Below are 10,964 nucleotides of genomic sequence, written 5' to 3'. Positions count from 1 at the left end.
TAGCCCCTGTGCCAGGGGCTCTGAGCCAGTCCCCTTCAGCCTCAACGCGTCCGGTGGGAACACAGTCCGGGTCCATTGTCACTCACCCCTGCGCAGAAGGACGCGCGGCTTGGAGGATGATGGCTGCGCTTAGCTCCTGGCACAGGGGCTCTGCACCAGTCCCCTTCAGCCTCAACGCGTCCGGTGGAACAACAGTCCAGGCCCTCTGTCACTCACCCCCGCACTGAAGGACGCGCGGCTTGAAGGATGATGGCTGTGCTTAGCCCCTGTGCCAGGGGCTCTGAGCCAGTCCCCTTCAGCCTCAACGCGTCCGGTGGGAACACAGTCCGGGTCCACTGTCACTCACCCCTGCGCAGAAGGACGCGCGACTTGGAGGATGATGGCTGCGCTTAGCCCCTGGCACAGGGGCTCTGCACCAGTCCCCTTCAGCCTCAACGCGTCCGGTGGAACAACAGTCCAGGCCCACTGTCACTCACCCCCGCACTGAAGGACGCGCGGCTTGGAGGATGATGGCTGCGCTTAGCCCCTGTGCCAGGGGCTCTGAGCCAGTCCCCTTCAGCCTCAACGCGTCCGGTGGGAACACAGTCCGGGTCCATTGTCACTCACCCCTGCGCAGAAGGACGCGCGGCTTGGAGGATGATGGCTGCGCTTAGCCCCTGGCACAGGGGCTCTGCACCAGTCCCCTTCAGCCTCAACGCGTCCGGTGGAACAACAGTCCAGGCCCTCTGTCACTCACCCCCGCACTGAAGGACGCGCGGCTTGAAGGATGATGGCTGTGCTTAGCCCCTGTGCCAGGGGCTCTGAGCCAGTCCCCTTCAGCCTCAACGCGTCCGGTGGGAACACAGTCCGGGTCCACTGTCACTCACCCCTGCGCAGAAGGACGCGCGGCTTGGAGGATGATGGCTGCGCTTAGCCCCTGGCACAGGGGCTCTGCACCAGTCCCCTTCAGCCTCAACGCGTCCGGTGGAACAACAGTCCAGGCCCACTGTCACTCACCCCCGCACTGAAGGACGCGCGGCTTGGAGGATGATGGCTGCGCTTAGCCCCTGTTACAGGGGCTCTGCGCCAGTCTCCTTCAGCCTCAACGCGTCCGACGGAACCACAGTCCGAGCCCATTGTCACTCACCCCCGCGCAGCAGGAGGCGCGGCTTGAAGGATGATGGCTGCGCTTAGCCCCTGGGCCCAAGGGCTCTGCGCCAGTCCCCTTCAGCCTCAACGTGTCCGATGGCTCTGCGCGGGGCGGGGGGCAGGGCCGGCGCATATTTTTGGTCCGACTCCGGTCCCTTCCTCGTCTCTGAGTTTGTCAAATGCAGCGCCTGTCCAGGGCTCACTTTGCTATCAACTGGCTGGTCACTGCCATCGTAGGGCCCCGTTCTGGTTTCATCCAGCTTCGAAGGCTCCTGCGCACTGCGGGGTTGTTGGCATTTGTGGTCCTGATTTGCGCTGGCTCACCCTTACGCTGGACACAGCGCCAGATGATATATTTGGTCCGACTCCGGTCCCTTCCTCGTCTCTGAGTTTGTCAAATGCAGCGCCTGTCCAGGGCTCACTTTGCTATCAACTGGCTGGTCACCGCCATCGTAGGGCCCCGTTCTGGTTTCATCCAGCTTCGAAGGCTCCTGCGCACTGCGGGGTTGTTGGCATTTGTGGTCCTGATTTGCGCTGGCTCACCCTTACGCTGGACACAGCGCCAGATGATATATTTGGTCCGACTCCGGTCCCTTCCTCGTCTCTGAGTTTGTCAAATGCAGCTCCTGTCCAGGGCTCACTTTGCTATCAACTGGCTGGTCACCGCCATCGTAGGGCCCCGTTCTGGTTTCATCCAGCTTCGAAGGCTCCTGCGCACTGCGGGGTTGTTGGCATTTGTGGTCCTGATTTGCGCTGGCTCACCCTTACGCTGGACACAGCGCCAGATGATATATTTGGTCCGACTCCGGTCCCTTCCTCGTCTCTGAGTTTGTCAAATGCAGCGCCTGTCCAGGGCTCACTTTGCTATCAACTGGCTGGTCACCGCCATCGTAGGGCCCCGTTCTGGTTTCATCCAGCTTCGAAGGCTCCTGCGCACTGCGGGGTTGTTGGCATTTGTGGTCCTGATTTGCGCTGGCTCACCCTCACGCTGGACACAGCGCCAGATGATATATTTGGTCCGACTCCGGTCCCTTCCTCGTCTCTGAGTTTGTCAAATGCAGCTCCTGTCCAGGGCTCACTTTGCTATCAACTGGCTGGTCACCGCCATCGTAGGGCCCCGTTCTGGTTTCATCCAGCTTCGAAGGCTCCTGCGCACTGCGGGGTTGTTGGCATTTGTGGTCCAGAGCCCCGGCTCTAAATTAAACCTGTTACCCTAGTAGGCCGGCCTCCGGGTCCCCCTCTCTTCTTCGGTTATGGAGTACATTGGGCGCGGGGGCAGCCAGTGGAGGGCAAGGGCCCTGCCTCCAAGTGTGGTGTAGGGGACAGGGGAGCCAGGGCCTTGGGGTCCTGGTGCTTTTTATCTTTTAAAGTGGCTCAGAGTACCAAGGGCACGGACTTCCAGGGGGCTGCACCAAGGGTGTGTAGCTCGTGTTGGGGTGCTTAAGTGTGGGTACCCGGGGACGAAAGGTGGGCCGGGGCCGGCGCGAGCCTCTGTGGTGAGTGCTGGGCCGTTCCCTTGGTACTCCAGTCGGAGTACCAAGGGCACGGACTTCCATGGTATAGTACCAAGGGCACGGACCTCCAGGGGGCTGAAACAAGGGTGTGTAGCCCGTGTGGGGGTGCTTAAGTGTGGGTCCCCGGGTTCGAAGGGAGGGCCTGGTCCCCGGTGGTCATCCCCGGAGTCCCAGAGCCTGCAACCCGGGGAAGAGTGGCCCGTCCCCAGACTGAGTTTGGGGGAATGCGGGGTGGCTCTGGAGGGGCTCCAGGGGTTCCAGGGGGTGCTCGGCGGAGGCCATGCCCAGCCAGAGTGGCCCTTCCCCGGGCAGAATCTGGGGAGAGTGGGGGGTGGCTCTGGAGGTGCTCCGGGGGCTCCAGGGGTTCCAGGGGGTGCTCAGTGGGGGCCATGCCCAGCCAGAGTTGCCCTTCCCCGGGGTGAGTCTGGAGGAGTGGGGGGTGGCTCTGGAGGGGCTCCAGGGGTTCCAGGGGGTGCTCGGCGGAGGCCATGCCCAGCCAGAGTGGCCCTTCCCCGGGCATAGTCTGGGGAGAGTGGGGGGTGGCTCTGGAGGTGCTCCGGGGGCTCCAGGGGGTGCTCAGTGGAGGCCATGCCCAGCCAGAGTGTCCCTTCCCCGTGCAGAGTCTGGAGGAGTGGGGGGTGGCTCTGGAGGTGCTCCGGGGGTTCCAGGGGTTCCAGGGGGTGCTCGGTGGAGGCCATGCCCAGCCAGAGTGGCCCTTCCCCGGGCAGAGTCTGGAGGAGTGGGGGGTGGCTCTGGAGGTGCTCCGGGGGCTCCAGGGGTTCCAGGGGGTGCTCGGCGGAGGCCATGCCCAGCCAGAGTGGCCCTTCCCCGGGCATAGTCTGGGGAGAGTGGGGGGTGGCTCTGGAGGTGCTCCGGGGGCTCCAGGGGGTGCTCAGTGGAGGCCATGCCCAGCCAGAGTGGCCCTTCCCCGGGCATAGTCTGGGGAGAGTGGGGGGTGGCTCTGGAGGTGCTCCGGGGGCTTCAGGGGGTGCTCAGTGGAGGCCATGCCCAGCCAGAGTGTCCCTTCCCCGGGCAGAGTCTGGAGGAGTGGGGGGTGGCTCTGGAGGTGCTCCGGGGGCTCCAGGGGGTGCTCGGCGGAGGCCATGCCCAGCCAGAGTGGCCCTTCCCCGGGCATAGTCTGGGGAGAGTGGGGGGTGGCTCTGGAGGTGCTCCGGGGGCTCCAGGGGGTGCTCAGTGGAGGCCATGCCCAGCCAGAGTGTCCCTTCCCCGGGCAGAGTCTGGAGGAGTGGGGGGTGGCTCTGGAGGTGCTCCGGGGGCTCCAGGGGGTGCTCGGCGGAGGCCATGCCCAGCCAGAGTGGCCCTTCCCCGGGCATAGTCTGGGAAGAGTGGGGGGTGGCTCTGGAGGTGCTCCGGGGGCTCCAGGGGGTGCTCAGTGGAGGCCATGCCCAGCCAGAGTGGCCCTTCCCCGGGCAGAGTCTGGAGGAGTGGGGGGTGGCTCTGGAGGTGCTCCGGGGGCTCCAGGGGTTCCAGGGGGTGCTCGGCGGAGGCCATGCCCAGCCAGAGTGGCCCTTCCCCGGGCATAGTCTGGGGAGAGTGGGGGGTGGCTCTGGAGGTGCTCCGGGGGCTCCAGGGGGTGCTCAGTGGAGGCCATGCCCAGCCAGAGTGGCCCTTCCCCGGGCAGAGTCTGGAGGAGTGGGGGGTGGCTCTGAAGGTGCTCCGGGGGCTCCAGGGGTTCCAGGGGGTGCTCAGCGGAGGCCATGCCCAGCCAGAGTTGCCCTTCCCCGGGGTGAGTCTGGAGGAGTGGGGGGTGGCTCTGGAGGGGCTCCAGGGGTTCCAGGGGGGTGCTCGGCGGAGGCCATGCCCAGCCAGAGTGGCCCTTCCCCGGGGTGAGTCTGGAGGAGTGGGGGGTGGCTCTGGAGGGGCTCCAGGGGTTCCAGGGGGTGCTCGGCGGAGGCCAGGCCCAGCCAGAGTGGCCCTTCCCCGGGCATAGTCTGGGGAGAGTGGGGGGTGGCTCTGGAGGTGCTCCGGGGGCTCCAGGGGGTGCTCAGTGGAGGCCATGCCCAGCCAGAGTGGCCCTTCCCCGGGCATAGTCTGGGGAGAGTGGGGGGTGGCTCTGGAGGTGCTCCGGGGGCTTCAGGGGGTGCTCAGTGGAGGCCATGCCCAGCCAGAGTGTCCCTTCCCCGGGCAGAGTCTGGAGGAGTGGGGGGTGGCTCTGGAGGTGCTCCGGGGGCTCCAGGGGGTGCTCGGCGGAGGCCATGCCCAGCCAGAGTGGCCCTTCCCCGGGCAGAGTCTGGAGGAGTGGGGGTGGCTCTGGAGGTGCTCCGGGGGCTCCAGGGGTTCCAGGGGGTGCTCAGTGGGGGCCATGCCCAGCCAGAGTGGCCCTTCCCCGGGCAAAGTCTGGTCGTGTGTGGGGTGGATGATCCCTGCTCCGCCTCACGCGAGTTCGAGACCGGCTGGGTGCCCTTTTATCCATGAGGCACTGCACTGCCTCCGGCAGCCGAGTTCGGAGCCCGGTGAGGGCTCCAGGCTCCAGGGGCTCCGACCCGGAGCCTCCGACCCGCAGAAGGTGCTCCCTGGCCGGGCAAAGTCTGGCCGTGTGCGGGGTGGATGATCCCTGCTCCGCCTCACGCGAGTTCGAGACCGGCTGGGTGCCCTTTTATCCATGAGGCACTGCACTGCCTCCGGCAGCCGAGTTCGGGGCCCGGTGAGGGCTCCAGGCTCCAGGGGCTCCGACCCGGAGCCTCCGACCCGCAGAAGGTGCTCCCTGGCCGGGCAAAGTCTGGCCGTGTGCGGGGTGGATGATCCCTGCTCCGCCTCACGCGAGTTCGAGACCGGCTGGGTGCCCTTTTATCCATGAGGCACTGCACTTCCTCCGGCAGCCGAGTTCGGGGCCCGGTGAGGGCTCCAGGCTCCAGGGGCTCCGACCCGGAGCCTCCGACCCGCAGAAGGTGCTCCCTGGCCGGGCAAAGTCTGGCCGTGTGCGGGGTGGATGATCCCTGCTCCGCCTCACGCGAGTTCGAGACCGGCTGGGTGCCCTTTTATCCATGAGGCACTGCACTTCCTCCGGCAGCCGAGTTCGGGGCCCGGTGAGGGCTCCAGGCTCCAGGGGCTCCGACCCGGAGCCTCCGACCCGCAGAAGGTGCTCCCTGGCCGGGCAAAGTCTGGCCGTGTGCGGGGTGGATGATCCCTGCTCCGCCTCACGCGAGTTCGAGACCGGCTGGGTGCCCTTTTATCCATGAGGCACTGCACTGCCTCCGGCAGCCGAGTTCGGGGCCCGGTGAGGGCTCCAGGCTCCAGGGGCTCCGACCCGGAGCCTCCGACCCGCAGAAGGTGCTCCCTGGCCGGGCAAAGTCTGGCCGTGTGCGGGGTGGATGATCCCTGCTCCGCCTCACGCGAGTTCGAGACCGGCTGGGTGCCCTTTTATCCATGAGGCACTGCACTGCCTCCGGCAGCCGAGTTCGGGGCCCGGTGAGGGCTCCAGGCTCCAGGGGCTCCGACCCGGAGCCTCCGACCCGCAGAAGGTGCTCCCTGGCCGGGCAAAGTCTGGCCGTGTGCGGGGTGGATGATCCCTGCTCCGCCTCACGCGAGTTCGAGACCGGCTGGGTGCCCTTTTATCCATGAGGCACTGCACTTCCTCCGGCAGCCGAGTTCGGGGCCCGGTGAGGGCTCCAGGCTCCAGGGGCTCCGACCCGGAGCCTCCGACTCGCAGAAGGTGCTCCCTGGCCGGGCAAAGTCTGGCCGTGTGCGGGGTGGATGATCCCTGCTCCGCCTCACGCGAGTTCGAGACCGGCTGGGTGCCCTTTTATCCATGAGGCACTGCACTTCCTCCGGCAGCCGAGTTCGGGGCCCGGTGAGGGCTCCAGGCTCCAGGGGCTCCGACCCGGAGCCTCCGACCCGCAGAAGGTGCTCCCTGGCCGGGCAAAGTCTGGCCGTGTGCGGGGTGGATGATCCCTGCTCCGCCTCACGCGAGTTCGAGACCGGCTTGGTGCCCTTTTATCCATGAGGCACTGCACTGCCTCCGGCAGCCGAGTTCGGGGCCCGGTGAGGGCTCCAGGCTCCAGGGGCTCCGACCCGGAGCCTCCGACCCGCAGAAGGTGCTCCCTGGCCGGGCAAAGTCTGGCCGTGTGCGGGGTGGATGATCCCTGCTCCGCCTCACGCGAGTTCGAGACCGGCTGGGTGCCCTTTTATCCATGAGGCACTGCACTGCCTCCGGCAGCCGAGTTCGGGGCCCGGTGAGGGCTCCAGGCTCCAGGGGCTCCGACCCGGAGCCTCCGACCCGCAGAAGGTGCTCCCTGGCCGGGCAAAGTCTGGCCGTGTGCGGGGTGGATGATCCCTGCTCCGCCTCACGCGAGTTCGAGACCGGCTGGGTGCCCTTTTATCCATGAGGCACTGCACTTCCTCCGGCAGCCGAGTTCGGGGCCCGGTGAGGGCTCCAGGCTCCAGGGGCTCCGACCCGGAGCCTCCGACCCGCAGAAGGTGCTCCCTGGCCGGGCAAAGTCTGGCCGTGTGCGGGGTGGATGATCCCTGCTCCGCCTCACGCGAGTTCGAGACCGGCTGGGTACCCTTTTATCCAAGAATCAACTGGAGTGTGGAGCTTCTACGGGCCTCCAGGGGCACTGCCGACCCAGAGCTGTGCCCCGGCTTCAGTTCTCTGTATCTCAGGAAGTTTTTTATTTATACATCTATTTCATCCATAATCTCTGGCGCCTAAAGGGTTAAGCAAGCATTTTTACTATCTAAAAGTGCTTGGTTCTGCATGTAATGGAAAGAAGCCCACTCTACGTGCAACAAATCTCGTGATTTGTATTTTGCTTTTGCTAAATAGAAGTATTTCTTGATATTGAATACAGTTCATTTTGCTCTCAAATTTGAGATATTGTTTTGTTTCAAACAAAGCATTTGACTGAGTGCATGAAAACATTTTGGGTAAGAAGCACTATCTGGCCATTCTGAGTTTGTGTTGGATCCCTACTAGATATTCTGGCCGAGTGGTCTAAGGGGCTAGATTTAGGTTCGTGTCCCTGTGAAGGGATATATTCAAATCCAACAACTGTTAGACTGCATGGAAAAGCTAAACGTCGATTACTAGATATTAAAGCTGCGCCCAAATGCGTGATATTTTTCTATGCCTCGCTGGACACCAATTAAAGGTTTTTACACTTGTTTTCACAACATGTCCTGTGCGTAATGTGGATACAAGTCTTCCAAGAGCAGCATATTCCCATACCGGGAGTTGAACCCGGGCCACCTGGGTGAGAACCAGGAATCCTAACCACTAGACCATATGGGAAGGATTACAAAGCAACTGATTGAATTATAAAGTAGACCTCAGTGAGGTTTGAGAGTTGAGGAACAGTCCAAACAGTGCATATTTGGGGAATCAGCTTGTTAGCAAGCATTTTTAATCCAATCTAAAAATGTTTGATTCTGCATGTAATTGAAAGAAGCCCATTCTAAATGGAAAAAGTCTCGTGATTTGTATGTTGCTTGTCGTTCAGCCAAACAAGACCATGGACCTGAAATCCACAATACGGGATTTTGGAGGCTATTGTCCTGTGCATTATAATTATGGGGTTTTGTACACCTAATAGACTCAAATTGCTTCAAAATGTGTAACCATAGTCCCTTTTTGACCTACATCTTGTTGGTTCAGCATGAGTATGCAATTTTACTAGGTGCTGATTGCTGGACCATTATCTTAAAGACAAGAGAGTTACTTAAACATAGCGTTGACTTTGATTACTTGTGAAGTAACATAGTCTTGAAAGAGTTCCTTCTCAGCTATTTTTCCCCCCAAAAAAGAAATGACAATGTAGGATGGATTAAATAAAAATGCTGCTCGATTAAATGGAAGGTGGAACTGGGAGCTCGCGCTGAAACTCAGCTTCCATCATCTATATCGGCATCAGTTGAGAATAAACCTACACTTTGCTGACTAGCTTGGTTAATCCTGATTAGAAAAGCCATCAGTGCAAATAAACACATTCTAGCAGAGGATGGTTTCGATCCATCGACCTCTGGGTTATGGGCCCAGCACGCTTCCGCTGCGCCACTCTGCTGAGTGCTCTCCTTCGATGGGACTTGAACCTAAAATCCCTGGTTTAGGGGGCCAGTGCATTATAGCTACGGGGCTATATACATCTAAATGACTCAAATTGCTTCAAAATGTGTTATCTAGATTCAAAGGTAATGCAGAACTGGGATCTTGCACAGAAGCACTGTGCTCTACCACTGAGCTACATCCCCATCTACTGCCTGTCATGATTTTTTTCCAAGCAAGGTTTGGAGACAACACCTTTCCCTTTGTGCCATGAACAGACTACTGAATGGCGCTGCAGGGGACTGAACCCAGGATTTCCTACATGCCCTTGATCTGAAAGAAATGCTGAGAAATGAAACATGCTGGTTTATAAAATGGAACGAAAGCTTGAAAGTTGTGCTCCCAAACAGACGTTGCTGACAGGATTCAATTCCAGTTGACAGAAATCCTAACCACTAGAGCATATGGGAAATGTAAGAATCAAGTGTAAAAGATTGAAGTGTAACATAAGCCTCATGGATGTTGGAGAGGTTAAGGAACAGTGCTCAGTTGGGGCACCAGCTTTTAAGCAAGCATTTTTACTATCTAAAAGTGCTTGGTTCTGCATGTAATGGAAAGAAGCCCACTCTACGTGCAGCAAATCTCGTGATTTGTATTTTGCTTTTGCTAAATAGAAGTATTTCTTGATATTGAATACAGTTCATTTTGCTCTCAAATTTGAGATATTGTTTTGTTTCAAACAAAGCATTTGACTGAGTGCATGAAAACATTTTGGGTAAGAAGCACTATCTGGCCATTCTGAGTTTGTGTTGGATCCCTACTAGATATTCTGGCCGAGTGGTCTAAGGGGCTAGATTTAGGTTCGTGTCCCTGTGAAGGGATATATTCAAATCCAACAACTGTTAGACTGCATGGAAAAGCTAAACGTCGATTACTAGATATTAAAGCTGCGCCCAAATGCGTGATATTTTTCTATGCCTCGCTGGACACCAATTAAAGGTTTTTACACTTGTTTTCACAACATGTCCTGTGCGTAATGTGGATACAAGTCTTCCAAGAGCAGCATATTCCCATACTGGGAGTTGAACCCGGGCCACCTGGATGAGAACCAGGAATCCTAACCACTAGACCATATGGGAAGGATTACAAAGCAACTGATTGAATTATAAAGTAGACCTCAGTGAGGTTTGAGAGTTGAGGAACAGTCCAAACAGTGCATATTTGGGGAATCAGCTTGTTAGCAAGCATTTTTAATCCAATCTAAAAGTGTTTGATTCTGCATGTAATTGAAAGAAGCCCATTCTAAATGGAAAAAGTCTCGTGATTTGTATGTTGCTTGTCGTTCAGCCAAACAAGACCATGGACCTGAAATCCACAATACGGGATTTTGGAGGCTATTGTCCTGTGCATTATAATTATGGGGTTTTGTACACCTAATAGACTCAAATTGCTTCAAAATGTGTAACCATAGTCCTTTTTTGACCTACATCTTGTTGGTTCAGCATGAGTATGCAATTTTACTAGGTGCTGATTGCTGGACCATTATCTTAAAGACAAGAGAGTTACTTAAACATAGCGTTGACTTTGATTACTTGTGAAGTAACATAGTCTTGAAAGAGTTCCTTCTCAGCTATTTTTCCCCCCAAAAAAGAAATGACAATGTAGGATGGATTAAATAAAAATGCTGCTCGATTAAATGGAAGGTGGAACTGGGAGCTCGCGCTGAAACTCAGCTTCCATCATCTATATCGGCATCAGTTGAGAATAAACCTACACTTTGCTGACTAGCTTGGTTAATCCTGATTAGAAAAGCCATCAGTGCAAAGTAACACATTCTAGCAGAGGATGGTTTCGATCCATCGACCTCTGGGTTATGGGCACAGCACGCTTCCGCTGCGCCACTCTGCTGAGTGCTCTCCTTCGATGGGACTTGAACCTAAAATACCTGGTTTAGGGGGCCAGTGCATTATACCTACGGGGCTATATACATCTAAATGACTCAAATTGCTTCAAAATGTGTTATCTAGATTCAAAGGTAATGCAGAACTGGGATCTTGCACAGAAGCACTGTGCTCTACCACTGAGCTACATCCCCATCTACTGCCTGTCATGATTTTTTTCCAAGCAAGGTTTGGACCTTTCCCTTTGTGCCATGAACAGACTACTGAATGGCGCTGCAGGGGACTGAACCCAGGATTTCCTACATGCCCTTGATCTGAAAGAAATGCTGAGAAATGAAACATGCTGGTTTATAAAATGGAACGAAAGCTTGAAAGTTGTGCTCCCAAACAGACGTTGCTGACAGGATTCAATTCCAGTTG

General features: G+C 58.1%; 3 non-coding genes across 3 annotated transcripts; all 3 read right to left on the bottom strand.

The window, feature by feature from the left end:
- Positions 1-7,821: 7,821 nt before the first annotated feature.
- On the bottom strand, positions 7,822-7,893 carry trnae-cuc (transfer RNA glutamic acid (anticodon CUC)). Its single transcript has one exon. It is a non-coding gene; the product is annotated as a tRNA-Glu (tRNA).
- Positions 7,894-8,590: 697 nt separating this feature from the next.
- Positions 8,591-8,662, bottom strand: trnam-cau (transfer RNA methionine (anticodon CAU)). The gene has a single exon. It is a non-coding gene; the product is annotated as a tRNA-Met (tRNA).
- Positions 8,663-9,710: 1,048 nt separating this feature from the next.
- trnae-cuc (transfer RNA glutamic acid (anticodon CUC)) lies at positions 9,711-9,782 on the bottom strand. The gene has a single exon. It is a non-coding gene; the product is annotated as a tRNA-Glu (tRNA).
- Positions 9,783-10,964: the final 1,182 nt, after the last annotated feature.

Source organism: Eucyclogobius newberryi, unplaced genomic scaffold, assembly GCF_026437365.1.
Source record: "Eucyclogobius newberryi isolate DKJ021-1_F unplaced genomic scaffold, fEucNew1.0.hap1 SCAF_8, whole genome shotgun sequence".
Classification (NCBI taxonomy): Eukaryota; Metazoa; Chordata; class Actinopteri; order Gobiiformes; family Gobiidae; genus Eucyclogobius; species Eucyclogobius newberryi.
The sequence above is the reverse complement of the archived record's forward strand: the minus strand, read 5'-3'. Positions and strand labels throughout refer to the sequence as shown.